Genomic DNA, 17,786 nt, shown 5'->3' with positions numbered 1-17,786 from the left:
CTGTCTGAAAGGAAGCCAGGGCTACTTACTCTGCTGCAGACAAGCATGCAACTTCCACCTGGGGTCTCCAACTGCTCTCACAAGTCCAGTGACCTTTCCAAAGTCTGTCTACCTTAATAAGGTGTAGTTTTACAAGGACAGGACCCTCAGGTCCCACAATTTCCACACCAGGCTCAGGGTAGAAGGGTGCAGCGCAACAAACCAACATGGAGATGGTTCCACTGACCAGTGGGGAACCTGTCCAATGGCCAAATGCCTGGGCAATAACCCATGGTGTGAAGAATATGGAGAATGAACAGGCACAGTCAGCCTCCTTGCCATCCACCAGCAGAACTAGACTTGGCAGAGGTGGTGCGTACTGGCTTTCAGTGAACTATCCTTGTTGCCATATGACCAGGCATATAGGTGGCTGTTCTACCCTGGATAAGGCAGGATTAGTATTGGCCACAAGTGAACAGCTACTTGCAGCACCTAGGACAACAACAATCTGGATGAGCCAGAACTAATACTACCTGGTGGGGAACTGGTCACAAGTGCTGGGCACCAGACTATGCCACACAGGAATTGAGTCTGACAGAGTGGGACATAAGGCAATGCTCAAATGTGATGCAACATGACTCTTTTTGCACTTACAAAATCTCAGACTAAACATAAACGTTGCCAAATAGTGTTAAAATTTTTTGAATTTCAAATTTCATATACAGCATACTGACAAATTTGCATATTCACAGATAAAAATATCTTCCCTATGGGTATACAAATATGATCTCTTAAGCATTAGTATAATTCGTAATCTATGTGACATGAATTGATTTTTTTATACTGTTTAGCTCAAAGCAGCATGGTGTGATGAGGTTAGCAGTTCAATGCCAGCACTGTATGCTTAACTTGCTACTCAAAGTGGTCATTGTAACTACCTCTACAACATATAACAGTAGACCTAATAAGCTCAGCAGTCATAACAAAATTTTCAAAATATGAATATGAATTACAAAAAGTTTTCTTTGAATTTTGAAGTTTAAGGTTATGTTCAAGCTGCCTGTATGAAAAATAAATGATGATGATTTAAATTATATCAAGAAGATACTATTAATCTACATATTTACTTCTTTTAAAGACAAGGACTATGCAACACTTTTTTTTTTTTTATTGACGAAGATTACTGTATTTTCTTGATAGTCCTCCTGCTTGCTTTTGATGTATAACTGAGTCATTCATAAGGAAACTTGAAGTGCATTAGTGTGTGTAGATAACTTCATATGCTTCCTGGCCAAAATTGTTAATACAGAAATGTGAATGTTAAGTGTAATATAGCAAGTAAAGAAAACTAACATGCCTAGGCCTAGGAACAAAATCTTGGCGTTAACAAGTGTGACTGTACAGGCAAATATTTATTAGTAAACCATTATTTTTTAAATGATTAAGCAATATAACAATCTTATTTCTTATGAAAACACAAATAATGTACTGTATTCCTATAACAAATATGAAATAAATACTTTCAAGATCATTTCATTGTCTCTACATATTGCAGGTCTATGTTCCCACTGGTTCATGTTGCCACAACTCAAATATTTGTGTCACACAGGCCACGCCCACCCGTTGATATCGGTGGATGAGTTTTAGCTAGTGTAATACTTTCATATTTATATCTTTATCCTTTTTTTCAGCGATAAGGCATAAAAACAATCAAATAGTACTATATTAAAAAATTTATGGTTACTAAGCAAGCAATATCACTGTTAAGAAAATCTTCTATTTTTTTTCTTATTATTTTAACAGCTGAACCTAATTTTGATGAAGACTTTTTGTTGAATGCATCAGTGCGTGCTGGATGAATGAAAATTTTGGAAATGTTTTGTCAACATTTTTCCAAAAGCTGGATACATTTTCTTACAGTTTTGATATATATGACAGACTTTATTCTTATGAAACGTATTATGGTCTTACTTTATATAATAATCTTTTTTGCTTCCAAAGAAGATATTTATAAGCAGCATGTTAGGTTCCCAGTTAGTGATTTTTTAACTAAATCCTATGCAGTCATGTAGCATCACTTTTGAGCATAGGTGTACCAGCCGTATGGATGAGGTCACAGATCAAGCCAGATATCCTTTTGAAAAATATGGACAAGTGAACGATCATAGACCATAACATCTGGCTTCTTCCCTGATGACTAGTTAGATGAACAAGGGTGATATCCTTTGGCCCATTTTGAGGGAGGATGGTACCTGTGGAAGGTCCACCAAGACTGCCTATAGGAAGATTCCTGCTGTGTCAAGGAAGGGATTGAGGCAAGCATTGTGATGTAATAGTAATGCTTGATGCTCCACACTCAGCCACAACTTGTCTTAGGAAGAATCATCTTCAGACTGTAGCCCTTGAACAAGTGCTGTACTGTTTAGCTCACCTGCCCTTTGCCAAACAGTGCGTAAATACTGGAATGTCAGTGATCAGGAAAGAGAGAAGGGGAGAGAAACCAGCCATTCCTCAACTACACTTTTCTGACTATGTCTTACCATCAAACTTAAAAAGGATACTTTTATTATTCTATCATGTGAAGATGTAGGGATTACTCTTTCCCTACTACCTGGCCCCAGGAACTGAAATGGTCTACTAGTATATTCCTCTTGCCCACAATCTATCTAGCTTGATAGCCACTCGCTTAAGCATCTGCCACTCCAATTAGGAGAAGTAGAGGTAGACCGTCCCCCATTGCTTGCTGATGTATGCCACTAATGTCATGATGTCACACAGCAACAGTACGGAGTGGCCAATCACACAGTTCCAAGATGCTTTGATGGCCAACAATGTTGCAAAAACAAGCAACATAGACTATGGGGTTTCAGTAAGAAACACTGGAGGGGAAGGGGTCTTTGTATGAGCCTTGACCAAGCAAGGGTCTTTAACATGGATCCATGATTGGAACCAAAGTGAAATTTAGGCTATCAAGTCAAGCACTAGGGAACTTTCAACCATTCTGTGCTTCAGACAATGGAAAGAGGGAATGGAGTGGTTTGACAGCTAAATAAAGAAAGCCAGAATAGGAATGTGATGAAGTGCAAAGGTCAAAAGGTGAAACTCGGAGAAAACCCAAAAACTGCACTAAGAAGTAATAGTTGGAAATGATGGACAGTAAGATGGAAGAAAGGAAAATTAGGGAATGGAAGTAAAGACTAAATAGTGGGTGAAGCTGGGGGCCAAAGGAATGCTGCTAACACCCTTAGTAATGCCTGCAGTGAGGTGCACTGGCAGGACTAAGCCCCTGCAGGGCAACATGCACTGACCACTGGGCCTTGCAAGCCCTCACCTGCATCCATTACAAGGTGTGTTCCATCATTTTGCCAGCTACCAATGCACAGTTAGGTCAACTCCAGTCCACCAGAACTTCTGTAACAAGAAAGAGAAAGTCAGGCATGCCAACAACAATTTTTAAAGGCATGGTTCATTTAGAAATACAACAGAGTAAAAGAGAAAGTCAGGGATGCCATCAATATTTTTTAAAGAAGGCATGGTCCATTTTGAAATACAACAGAGTAAGGATAATTACAGGGACTGGGTTAAATTGGATGGAGACCACTTACCAATCATCTACGCTATTCTAAGAAACAAAATGCAAAAATAATCAGTTTTTAAAGTAATTTGTATATTTCATAAGTATAAAAACCAGAGCCTTTTACATGGGAGTATCATTCAGCACAAGCTGGCAGCAAACTTTGAACTTGGTAACAAGGTGGTTAACTGGTGGTTATGGGAGGTGAGTAGGGAGAGTAACCACTGCTCACCTGCCATCTCCGAGCAATTTTTATTTGTCACTGAGACTACATGGGGTGGTTGACGTGGAACTATATAAAAAATGGTTCTGGTCTGTATACAGTGGAATACAAATACTTAAAAAATCTATTATTTGTTCCTACCAAAATACAAGAGATACCCCCTTAGGGATAAGGTAAACTCTGCCAACTGACAAAGTTGAAAACCCACCCAAAATACCACAATTTCAGTTCACAACAGCAAGCAGGACTCCTGTGCCTCCTACTCTGCCACAGAGATGACAGAGCAGCAGGGCCCTGGGCCCAAGAGAGAGAGTAAAGAGTGTCACTTGAGTAAGGAAAAGATTGGAGAACCACATACTACCCCCATAAGAGTTGCACATGTTGGAAGGCAGCTAAATCTTTAATTCAGAATATAACTCTACCATCTGGCCCCCTGTTGTAAGGAAGAGTATAGGAGTCACATCTTAACTGCCAAAGATCTGGCTACTTGAATCAGTAGCCACCTATTGTATATCTACAGTAGATCCAGCATGTACTCAGGCTAAACTGCTGCTCCACAGAGGGATTAAGAAGGAAGACACCAGCCTTAAGCTTTCTTTAGAAGAGTACCAGAGAAGGGTGCTTATATTACCTGCTAAGCAGCCACTATGGGCCCAAGAGAAAAGGAGTAGGGAACCTGTAGGTGAAGTCCCTAGATATGATGAGGTAAAGGTGGTATGAATATTCATGCTCTTGCCCTTATTACCCTTGTCAATCAAGTTACCCTGAGACATCAGGAACATTTTCATGTCCCTGACTTTGTCAGTTTTCATCCAAGCCGAATGACCGACTATTTGTCAGGTAGATTGTACACTCATCTGAAACATCAGAAAGAAAGGTATGCCAACACCTTCTGTGATTGCCAGCACTTGCAAGAGCGGTCAAAAGCCTCTTGTCCAGACCAACAGAAGACCCCAGAGAAAGGCAACAAAGGCTCATGTTTCTTGTCAGGTTGGTAAATTCTGATTTTAGCTTCAACCATTCAATAAATAAGCACAAAAACGATTCCAACTTTCCAAGTAACAGAAGAGTGTGGTAAGCCATCAACCCATGTACTTGCTTTGCCAACTGATGGGTCATGGGAAACAGTTCTTTCCCCCCTTGCTAGTTGACGGAAGTAACTGTCACTCAACAATAGTACAAAATGACTCGTCAAACCACCTTGGAACTGCTGAGCCTGTGCACCACTTTTCTTCCCAAAAGCTTGTGCAGGTGAGGATTATCCTCAGCCTAAATACCTGAGATGAACAAACCCCTCAGGTGTGTGCCTTGAACCCTCTCTTATGTGGCTGTGAGCGAACTCATTTCAGGAGGTGGAGAATTCTTGGGGGACTCCAAGCTCTTCATTGGGTGAGTCGGTAGAGCTGTGGACTGGCACTCGCTAGGCCAGAGTTTGATTCCCCGGCTGGCTGATGAAGAGTTAGAGGAATTTATTTCTGGTCATAGAAATTAATTTCTTGCTATAATGTGGTTCGGATTCCACAATGAGCTGTAGGTCCCGTTACTAAGTAACCAATTGGTTCTTAGCCACGCAAAATAAGTCTAATCCTTCGGGCCAGCCCTAGGAGAGCTGTTAATCAGCTCAGTGGTCTAGTAAAACTAAGGTATACTTAACTTCTGGGGGACTCTCACAAGATGGCTCCTGTCATCCAACATCAAGCAAGATCCTCTCTGATCTCCCTACTCACAGAGCAAGTTGGGAGGGAGGACAGCTTGGAGCTGATCAATGTTGATTTAGCAAACACGGATGCAGATGACAAGAGTCACTCATGCTAGACAAGACTCCTCAATTGCAGCAGGTAGCTGAGACCTGCTAAAATCAAGGTGGATGACAAGAAAGAGTACCTAGGTGCTGTGTGTGCTGCCTAGTGTATCACAATCCCCAGGTAGTGACAAAAGATGACTATGCGATCTCTGTTTTGAAGTAGCTACCCTTCTGAGAACATCAGAACATAACAGCTGAGCCACTAACACAGCAAATGTAAACCACCTGAATGGTCTAAGCTTAAGGAAGGGTGGCAACTCTTGTATACAAACACAGCTATTTGCCAGCCTAAAGCAAGGAGGTTTAAACTGGTAGAGTATCTCGCTACAAAGTGGCAGTTCTTTCTAGGTCCTACACCAGTTGCTTTGGCGTCTGCTCATAGGACAGTTGCACACAGTCTGAGCTGTGGTCAACCAAACCATGTGACTGACTCCCTGTGTTCCGTGATGCCTGACCTAGTATAAGGTACAGGTTAAAAAAGGCACATGCACTGTCATGTGAATGAAACCTGGGGCAGGTGGCAAGCCACAGGCCAGACAGGGAGCAGCACAATCACAAGTAAACACATCATTCTGGTACTGCTGAGTATCAAGCAAAGATCTGTCATATACATACAGTACACCCTGACTGTGATGTACAGTCTACGGACCACAAGTGCACTTAACAAGAGGGTTGAACTATTTCAACGGGGAGTGTTTCACACAGACACAAGTGGGAAGGCTTGGAGTAAATCTTTTGTCTAACATCATCCCTTCCCAGAGTCTGGGGAGACCTCTCATTTGAAGTCTTGCAAGGGCTCTTCTGAGACGTCTTTTTTACCTCTTCTCGAGAAAGACGAAGGACAAACACAGGGAAGCACTCGACAGTGATGAAGTGGAGTAAGGAAAACACTTGTGATTTCCTCCCTGCTCCTGGTTCCAGTCCTACTTCCCCCATAGGAAGGTCTAAGCTAGGTTTCTTGTTGCTATTATCAAAGGAACCATGATTGAGGCTGATAGAGCATCTTCCAAAGTGTAGGGAAGTGGTTTACTTGATTGCTGGACAGCAGGAAGCCCTCTGCTCCACAAATCACTGTTAACACAGTCCAAAGCACCACAAACAACTCATAACCACAGCAGTCAGAACTACTGCCACACCTCCTGAGTGAGTCCTAAAGAAAATCCTACTGAAAAAACAGTTCAATGTGGTTACTTCCCAAAGATTATTAGGCTCACAAAGAGCTGACAATTTCTGTATCAACACCGCTGAAATAGTTCTGAAAGGAGGAAAAACCTAGAGGATAAAAAAAAGACTAAAGCTAGAATCCTCCCCAACAAAAGCAACAACAAATAGCCTATAGCTCTGCCTTGCAATGAGCCAAATGAAAAACTTCCAACTATGCTGACAGGGTTCTGGAGGACCAGAACACTTAGGGTCTAACAGATTCCCTAAAGTATAAGTTGGATCCTCTCCTGAAAGCGGCTGATGCACTAGTCTGCCCTGGTGAGTGCTCTCAGACTGTGGACACCAACAATTGGGCTCAGTGGTACCAACCACAGAATAAAAATTTGAGACTGACTTAAAACTGCTCAAAAGCATAGTTGATATTCCCACAGACTTTTGTTTAGTAACAAGTCTAGGTTGGCTAGTAAATGCTCAAAGTCATGATCCACATGTCTCTCCACTACCTTATGATCATGAATTACAGGCTATAGAAAAGCTCTCACCTGTGATATAGTACACATGCACATCAGGAATCTGTATCATTATGCAGGAATCTGTATCATTATGCAGCAATCTTTCACTCCTGAATCCTTGGCTGAACTTGCACAATCTGAGGATTGTGTACCCATACACTGGGAATTCCGGATGAATCAAGCAGCACCCATAGGCTGGCATGATCACATGATAACAGATTGGCATGGCATCCAATGGTATCATACAATGACAACCTTTCTGCATGCGCACGATACGGGATCATCCAAACACCGAGCAAGAAAGTAGCTCTCACTCATCTCTGTGACAAGTATGAACAGGGGAAGAACCCAGGACAATCCTCATATTTCGGAAGCAAATGAGAGACCACTGTTAATAAGCACTCTTAAGAAAACCCAGTGTCAACTAAACCTACAGCATATATCACACATATGGGTGAGGGAATGCCATAACCAACCACCATAGAAGGAAGGTGCTAACTTGAAGCCCAATGGAACTTGTGAGTGGGGCTTCCAAGATCTCTTCTTTATCTACTCAAAACAGAAAGATGTAGAAGACAAGGAAGACTGGCATTTCATCACCTTACTACATCCATAATTAACTCTCCTCGGCCACAGTAGACTTGTCAAGGCATGAAGCAGTGTTGGAGACATACAATCTGTACTTGGTACTGCAGAGGTATCCCCACTGGCAAGATGAACACGACAACAAGCTCAACAGCATCGAGTTCTTTAGTGGAAACAGTAGCAAGGCAACAATGAAAGACAGGTTGCCCAGAAAACAGTGAAAATGTTTGTCATTACTCCAGCAAAGCTGCCAATGAAGCACTGATGAGGAACCATGGGTCAGTACTGTCGAAAGCACTTGCTAGTCACCTACCCCAACAAAAATAACCTGCTTGTGAGCCCAAGAAGAATGAACTGAAGGTAGGGAAAGAGAGAGGGCAGTAAGAGGAGGAAAAAAAAAAATAAAAAACTGGTATATTGAAGGTAGATTAATCTCCTTTGAAGAAACCAATGGACATCTTTCAATCATTTTCCAGTGCTTCCAAACCTCTCCACTATAAAGGAGACCAACTAACATAGTCCTAGCACTAATGAAGAACTGGTTACAAAACATCAAGTATATACATAAAGTGGCTGAATACCAACTTACATCATTCATACCTTTCAGTATTCACTTTTCACTGCAATCCACTTGAAAAGAAAAATGAAATATATACAAATTATGGTCAGTCTCAGTATAGCAAAATGTCCTTACAGTAGCCACAGCAAAAGTGCTTGACAGCAGGAGAGGGAGGATTACCCCCATACACCCACCTATTGCCATTTAACTATCTTATTCCCTAGCTTCAACAACCAATTAAAGCCCAAGGTAAGGAAGACTCCCACGTAAAAGACCCTGACTGATATTCCCAAGGGAACAATCCCAAATTTTGCGGAAACTTTTACGTAACTATTCAGTATTCATGAACTCACTATCACCAAGCATGTAATGTCAAGCACATGACGCTAAGTTCCATTCTACTGTCACAGTTATACAAGTGATTACCAAGAGGAGCCATGAGCCAAAAAACACAAGCAATTCTGCATTGACCTCCTCACAAACATATAGAGATGAATCACAGAAACATCTACCCTCATACAGATCTTCAAGGTTGCAACTTCTGCCGGGATCAAGACGTTTGCTAAAACATTTAAAAGTTGGGTTTTAGTCACAGCTGACACAAAATGGACACTAAAGAGACTAACCACAACAGTTTTTTTTATACTTCTCTATATACCAGTTGGCCAGAAGCACTGTCACTCACTTCACAGCCCACAGGACTCAATCAACATGGTTGAATGACACCTGTCTCCAACATTATGGTCCATCCATGGAAATGCCATCAAAACCAACAATGACAAGGAAGGGCATCACTTAAGAATCAATGAGGAAAGTAGGAAGCTCAACAAAAAGTTTGTTCAATTATTTCCAGCTTGAATAAAATGCTTGAAGTGCTAAGTGTATTCAAGAATTAATGTACCAGTAAGCCGAGGTGTTAAAACAATTGTGTAATCGCCCTAATCTATCTATCTATCTATCTAATCTATCTACCTACCTATCTATCAATATATATATATATATATATATATATATATATATATATATATATATATATATATATATATATATATATATATATATATATATATATATATATATATATATATATATAATATATGATAACATAGTGGTATGCATGTGTTGATACAATAAATTTAATTTTAAAATTGAACACTGGTAGTCTATATCTGTCTTTAAACAAAAAAAATATCCCTTCATTAAAAATATCTGGTACAAGAGATGGATACAATATTAGGGGCTTAATGTTTTGATAACAGTGTATTAAATAAACTGAAATATAGTATACCATGTAAATATATTGCTTTCTCTACTTTGGTAACAACCTTGGGAGACAGAAACCACCATTCCTCCCTTGCTTTTCCCTAAAAATCTTCTTTGAATGAGGCCACAGAAAATCACATGAATGACATTTTGCCTCTTGCAAAACTTTCACCAAATAACTTACTAGGCTAATAATCCACGAGCTCTAAAATCCACCACATGGGAGCAGATTATCAGTAAATATGAATTGGATGTGTGAAGACACAAGGGAAATTAACACTACTAAACACTCAAATATACTGTAAAGGATCAAGCCATTGGCTACATAACCAAATTGTTACTTCGTAGATAAAAAGAACCGACTGCACACGCTCCGTTTCGCAGAGGTCATGAAACGACCTTGAAAAGAAGTTGGAGAGAACTCAAGGGAACCTTAAAAAGATGAAGGGGGGGGGGGGTCTGGAAAAATTGTGCTCATAAGTAAACATGTAAATATCTCGCTTAACACCGGATTATCAAAACTATCATTTAACCAACAATGGTAGAACATACCTTATACCAATGAGAGCTAGAGAATAAAGTAACTCTCATAACAGCCTAGTATTATGTAAAATTATACATTTTATAGTACACTAATGGGTAAATGGCGGCTAGCATAAACTAGTCTGGCCCTAAATGGGGAACATCCCGAGTCCCGATCTTGCTTGTTTCGGCCGTAACATCCAAAACAACGTAAAGACGTTTATGTTTATGGTATTTACCATTATGTTTATGATATTTACCGTCATTGTTTTACGTTTTACGTACATATCCATGGGGAGGGTACTAAACACGGCGCCCAATTTTAACGTAAACGCGTTAGGCCTAAAATGGCTTCGGCCGAAACGTCCCGAACTCCTGAGTCCTACCCTAACTAAAATTAGGGATTTGGCTTAAATCTATAGCCTAACTATACAGGCCACTGTAAATGGCGAGTCTACGCCGGTAAAGTCTATTTTTACCGATAGTGAATAGCCTAAACCTTCGCCCGACGGTTATAGGCCCAGAACGAAGCCTTGACCACACAATGGGTGGGGACTGGTTAGCCAATGCACAGTATTTCTAACCGCACGACACTTGGCTGGAATAAGCCTATAGTGCACTAGGTGCCCAATTCTGAAACTTATCAGTCTATGAAGCCTTACACGTTACGATTTTGACTTGATATGATCAAACAACAGACGACTCCTCCGAGGTTCGGCAAACGTAGTCGCAACCAAATTGGTCCTCAGGCTCCTCAAGCCTCACAAAGTTACGGGTCTAGTTCAGTTTCGTTGGGTCGGAAGGTGTTGCCTTTGTATCGGCACCTCCGGAGGAGCTCCTTCGACCTCGTTTCTGGCTCTTTGGGTTTCTTGTCTCGTCCTATATGTTTTGTGCAGTATGTCCTTCTTCTCTTCTGTTCTTTCCCCTTCTATCAAGAAGTTTCCTATTATGTTTTTCACTCTCTTGTTGTGGAGTTTGCTGTTCTTTTGCTTTTATTTTCTTCGCTTAGCTCCTTATTTTCAGTCTGAAGTACCTGATGATGTCTTGTTGCTATAAACTGACATATGATTATGACTGTGATATTGGAACAGATCTCAGATATTGCCCTCTTTACTTTAACATGTAATCCGCGATTAATTATGGCTTCCATTAGTTTTCCTCTACCTACAAAATCAACTGCTTTTTGAACATCTGCTGATGCTACAAGTAAGGGACATTCCCTTTGACGGGTCTCTTGAACACAGCGTTCCAATATTAACAAATGGCCTATCCCGTTCGTGTTTTAACCGTTATCAATATCGATCACTATTATCGTCTTCATAGTCGCATAATTTACATCACGCAAGCACTATTGATCAGAGATCTTCAACAACAGGATATAATTTCCTTAACCCACTTTTCTTGTGTGTTCCCAACTTCCAATATATTGTTGAGATGTATAACTATATCCTGTTGCTAAAGATTTCAGATCAATAGTGAGATATTTAACATTTACTTCACTTACATCGATTTTCCTGCGTGTTCCTAACTTTCAATAAATTGTTGAGAACATCTGCCAATTCTTTAGGAAGAACAGAGCTCAGCAATTACAGTTTAAAAATTTAGGCTTTAATCCGACTAAAACTGATGCCTTATTTTTCATTTTCTCCGACTGTTCAGCTCTTTAGTTTTCAACACTGTAGCCATGGCCTTTTGCATCAAACCGTGAAAGAACCTAAAACATTCATTTTTTCTCAAAATGTTTCTTTATAAAATCCCCTCTAAGTAACTTTTATATTTACCTATAGTATTTAATCTCATTCTACTTTTCATTAATGTTTTATCTGTGTTCAAGTATAAGGTTTTACTGAAATTCACCAAATCTACTGTTACATTTCTTCAGTTATCGCTTCTTGCATGTTTTCATTACAAGTCCGAAACCAGGCCGTTACTTTAATACTCCTGCTTCTTGGCACAACTGCGCATGCTCAGCTTTCCCAATGTCTTGTTTCTGCCACTCATTATATTATTATTTTCCCTCTTCTCATAAAATTTAAATGTCTTCTTATTCTATTTTTTTTTTTTTATTTATTTAATTTATTTATATATTTACTGTTTTTTCTGTTTTTTTTTTTTTGTATGTATTTAATTTCCTTTTCTTCCGTCTGATTTATTTGATAATTTATTTCATATAACATTACCTCCTGGAACCCCGCTTTTTTTGAGGTGTCCTGTTTTTTTTTCCTAAAGCTGGTCAGGGCTTCTTCCATCTGTGTGCTTACCTTATTCTTCATGCTACGGGTATCTACTGGTTGGTTTCTTCTGATACTTCCAGATACCCGATTTAGGGTTTTCTTTGTATATTCCTGTCCTTGATTTGTTCTGAATTGAAATGATCGAAATGATGGTCATAAATTCTTTTGGCCTGAATATTGATTTTCAAAAAAAAAATTGACGTTACAAAGAATCACTGACATGACCACGGCTTCCTCTATAGCCTTGCAGAATCCATCAATTATTATCTTGTTTCCTTTCTTTATGCTACATGACACACACACACACACGCACAATCAGATACGGTTAAACCTGGACGCTATGTGGTTCATAAACCTCGTCTTCTTCTCTCAGGCTGAAATCGACAAAATCTTATTTACATTTTCAATAGCGCTGAAATGCTGAAAAGCTTGATTTCTAAGTTCCTTAATGTTTCTCAATGATTCAGCTTACTGTATATCCATTCTCTCTCTCTCTCTCTCTCTCTCTCTCTCTCTCTCTCTCTCTCACATTACTTAAACTGCATCTATCACCTAAAATTAGACATAAGTTGTTTCAAGTGTGCATAGCTTCTATGTCTAGAGAGCTATAAATGGAAAAATAAAGTGCGCAGTAGTATGTATGTAGTATATTGCTATAAACAAGAAGCTTCCGCCAACGTGATCAGCTGGCCTCTTCAGCCTGAATAAACACAGAAATAATAATACATTTAGGCCAACATAAACGTAACAGCAATTCCTGGAACAACTGCAGAACCACCAAATTCACCAGTTTAGGAGACCCAACAAGCAGTAAGACAAACGACCAATCTGCCAGCCTCTGCTGTGCCACGCCGTTCCCAGAGAATTGCTAATAGACTATTAACCAATTCTGGAGTTACCTGAAAGAATAACAAGCCCTTTTTCCATTTTTCTTGTCCTGAATGTCTCATTACTATTTCTCTGTTTATTCAGGCTGCAGAGGCCAACTGATCAAGTTGGCGAAAGCTTACTGTATATGGCAATATACTACATACATCTACTGCGGACTTTATTTTTCCATTTAAGATCACGAGAAAGTGATGATATCAAATAAGCTATAAATACTCCTGCCACATATATTTACTGGGCTACTTAAACCACCTGTAAAGGCTAACCTTACCTGGTGATTTCAAGATCTTTGATTAGGCAGCCAGATCACTGGATGACAGATGTGGCGTTGAGGGTCGGCAACCTTCGGGTAATATGGTATAGTGACAAATTCCTGTTCCGATTCCTGACCATGGATGTTATTTCAGCCGTGTGTGTGTGTGTGTGTGTGTGTGTGTGTGTGAGATAGGAATTAGATGTGTAGCAATAAAAAAATTTAAGGCTCCAATAAGTTGTGATTGTTGCTTAGTAACGATTATCGAGAACACTCACTAAACAAAGTTAAAGAATGAAATGAGATAATGATTAGTGTAAGAGTTTAATAATTTATAAAAAAAAATATTTACTCTATATAAATGAAAATACACTGAAACAAGTACAGTAGGTGACTGTGAAACAAGACTAAAGAAGCCGGAATTGGGAAACACGCAACAAAAATAACAGTAAGTGGAAAGACGCCAAACTACATTCACATGGAAATCGAGTTCGTGGAAAAATCAATAAACCATGAAGTTCGCGCAAGACGGGAAATAGATCTGACAGAGAATCTTCCACAAGTAGGACTGGTTGTGAAACAAGTCTTTAGCTGTCAACTGAGATGTTGTAAGCTGTGAACCTACAGTAGGTCTTAAAGAATAATAATCATCCTTATGTCAGCTAAGACCCATATACATGAAACATACAAAGTAGAGACGATACAATACACAAATCTAGACACACGAGATAAAATGATAATCGGCAATATCCACAGTTGGTGAAGTAGGAGTTAAGTTAAGCTGATTAACAGCTCTCCTAGAGAGGGCTGGCCCGAAGGATTAGATTTATTTTACGTGGCTAAGAACCAATTGGTTACCTTATATCGAGAAATGAATTTCTACCACCAGAAATAAATTTCTCTAATTCTTCGTTGGCCGGGTCGGAGAATCGAACGCGGGCCCAGCAGAGTGCTAGCCGAGAACGATACCAACCGGTCCATTGAGGAACTGTGAAATAGGAGTAAAAATAGTATTCATAATAATGGTAATGGCAGTACTAATATTGAGAGTAATAGCAAATATACTAAAAATGATAACAATTAAAAAAAAAAAACAGATTGCATAAAATGAGTGTAGTGTTCTCCAAACAGCTTTTGTGGATTGAGCGAAGAGGACCATATCCATCGCAGAAAGGCGAGATGATATAGGACAATTCATAAACTGTTTAATAAAAATTGCTGCACTTATATTCTGACAGCAGACTGGTTCAGCTTCTTAGTTCCCAAGATGTTATCCAGGTTATTGGGGTATTTATCAAAACAGCCTCTGCGCCTGAATTTCATAGGAAAAAGAGGAAAAATGAAAAATATAGTATGTTGATTTTTAATGAAAGGAACACATAAGCGACACTGATTTTAAAGACATAAGGAATAAAGATTACAGAAGGAACAAAATACAATGCTTAAGAGTAATTATAAATAACTCCCAGAAATTGGTTCTGAGGAAAAAAAAAAAAAAGGCTCACTTACAGCAAAACAAAAGGCAACACAACAAAATCCGCGATAAATCAAGGGGACAAGCATTACCAACATTCAAGTATGCCAAGAAACGACAACCCCGGGTGAACAAGAAATCAATAGTTTTCCAAGACTTAACAATGCAATAAAGGGCAACACGCAAAGCCCAAAGGAGCTCTGCCTCCCTTGCTATCAGATCGGAAACAGGGGCATCTCCCAGCATCAGACCAAACACAGGCCACTTTACCTGAAGCATGACCCACTTCAAAATATGTAAATAAACCAATCTGAAGAATAACTCATGGAATCAACTAATCTGAGAAAACGGTAAAAAGAAAGCAGTTAAAAGACATAATAAATGGACGAACAACTGGATGGATTAAGAAAAAGAAAAATAGAAAACCCTGCTTTCAACATTTAAAAAGATCATGACTAAACCGAAAACATTACAGAAGTGAGATGATTTGACAACACAGAGAAGAAAGCAGTGATTAGTTAAGATACGGTGAAACTCGACAAGAGATTTCGAACACTTTTGAACAACTCTACTGTCCAGATTAAACTGAAATATTAACAATGCTATTCATCAGCCTTACCAGAAACACAAAGATCGAATTACTGCCCACATGTTTCTCTGTTATACAACGAAGTGCAAAACTTAAAGAATGAAATATTACAAGTCCAAAGGTGAACGTTGCCTCCCATCTCCTACTCTCACCACCGATAAGGGACTCTGCTCTTTAAACAGCCTGAAGGCGACGACTTAAAACCACATTTCCTTCTGTTACAAAACAGCAGCAACGGCTATAGGAATGGAATACATGAAATTTAGGCCAAAGGCCAAGCTGGAACCTATGAGGTCACTCAGGGCTGAAAGGGAAATTGACAGTAAAAAGGTTTGAGAGGTGTAACAGGAGGAAAACCTCGCAGTTGCACTAAGAAACAACTGTTATGAGAGGGTGGAAAGTCATGGGAAGAAAAAGAATATGAACGGAGGTATAGTGAAAGGAATGAATGGGGGTTGCAGCTGGGGGCCGAAGGGACGCTGCAAGGAACTTCAAGCACTGCCTACAGTGCACCAGGTGAGTACACTGATCCCACTGCCCCCGCCCTCACTACGGGCGAATTCCTTTAACTTTAAGGATAGGAATGGATATAGGAGATAATCATCAACTGTGAAGGAGGTACAGTCAAGAAATATAATGACAATGATTACAAACATACTAGATAAGAACAGACCTGGTGAGATATTGTGCTGAAGTTTCACGACGTCACATATTTCGGTACAAGAGGTCTTGTATCCTCCTGTACTGCATAGCTGTGGAATAGTCTTCTTGGTCACTTTATGGATCTTGAACTTTTTAAGTTTAACACCTGTGGGCAATAAAATTCTCTGGAAGCTTGACTCACAAATCAACAAATTCAATATGTAGTGATGTAAATTTAGAGATGAAATGTTTGTATCCCTCGCGAAAGCAGTAACATTTAATCAACCTCATGTAATGACTACTGCAAAATGACACTTGAGGATTTGCCGAGCTGGTTTTACTATCTCTAATTATCTTAGGTCAGCAGTGGATCGAATTGTTTTATACGAAATAATGAAAACTGACAAGAATAAAGCCAAGGTAAAGGCCATGGCCTCCAGAATTTTTTTTTTGCATGCAGAAGACAGTGCCCTTCTGCAGTCACTGCAGAATCTACTAAGACACTCAGTAGGCAAATGGAAATGTGTTTCGGAAATAGAACAGGTGGAGTAAAAAGACACGGAGAGCGCTTACAGACTCCTTTGAGGCCGATAACAGAGTAAAACATTATCACTGAACTCAAAAGTAAATTGAACGATAAGTAAAACGAGACAGTTCCCACAGAAAAGTGAGATCCATCTCGGTGAAGCAACTAGGCACAAGTCGATGGAATGGACTGTTATTATAATATGAATTCAAGAGTGAAGGTATCTATAAAGTAAGCTTGGATTAAGTAAATGTTCTCGGAAAACTTATTCTATTACGGTTCATTCGCTGTTTTGACACCAAATAATTTACTGTTAAATATATGCTTCCAGCATAGGTGGCCATAATCACTGCAACACCAGACTGCATTAAAAAAAATAATCAATCAATCAAGTGAAAGACGGGGGACACATTCGAAAAACTGACCGTTTACAAAGACCCTGGCGAGCAGTATTAGTAGTAGTAGTATTATATAGTAGATCTGTCTCTGAAACGGCTCCTAACATTAGCTGGAAATCACCCAGCCAACAAAACACCGAAACTGGGAGGGAATAGGGATTTATGAAATCTGCAATCAAACATCAACCTTGGAAATATAAAACTAAGCTTCAGCAAACGCCCCAAATATATTATGATGGGATGTGGAACATTTGGATTTTCGTTCCGTGCCCAAAATCTAAAAGAGAACCAGATGAACCATAAAAGACTTCATCACTAAAGAAAAACACACATTCATAGGGACAAAAACAATTTGTTAAAAAAAAATGAAAGCTGATAAATGAGACCAGAAGCATGGTAAAATAAATATACAAATCATGGACATTAAGATTAACATAAATAATGCTAATTAAAAAAACTCAAGACAAATCCAGTAGAAAAAAGTAATCACAAAAACCACGCAAACCCTGAAAAAAAAACACACACACACACACAACATACACAAGGACGAAAAGAGAAGCTGATTGAACAGCAAATTTGAGATTTTTCTAATCTGCA

At 39.4% G+C, this 17,786-nt stretch overlaps 1 protein-coding gene across 5 annotated transcripts in view; it reads right to left on the bottom strand.

Annotated features, from left to right (window-relative positions):
• Window positions 1-17,786, bottom strand: part of LOC136844949 (uncharacterized) — a 351,479-nt gene that overhangs the window by 117,615 nt on the left and 216,078 nt on the right. Inside the window, exons 1-2 of one of the 5 annotated variants that reach the window (XM_067114373.1) lie at window positions 10,848-10,960; window positions 3,311-3,390 (exon numbers count right to left, since the gene is read on the bottom strand). The exons of 2 other annotated variants lie outside the window; for them this stretch is intronic. The gene's annotated coding sequence lies outside the window, so the exon portion shown is untranslated. Of the gene's footprint in view, window positions 1-3,310; window positions 3,391-10,847; window positions 11,061-16,296; window positions 16,432-17,786 lie in introns of those variants that run through there. 2 more of the 5 variants (XM_067114375.1, XM_067114371.1) reach the window with 2 other exon arrangements.

The sequence above is a fragment of the Macrobrachium rosenbergii genome, chromosome 13, assembly GCF_040412425.1.
Source record: "Macrobrachium rosenbergii isolate ZJJX-2024 chromosome 13, ASM4041242v1, whole genome shotgun sequence".
Lineage (NCBI taxonomy): Eukaryota > Metazoa > Arthropoda > Malacostraca > Decapoda > Palaemonidae > Macrobrachium > Macrobrachium rosenbergii.
The sequence above is the reverse complement of the archived record's forward strand: the minus strand, read 5'-3'. Positions and strand labels throughout refer to the sequence as shown.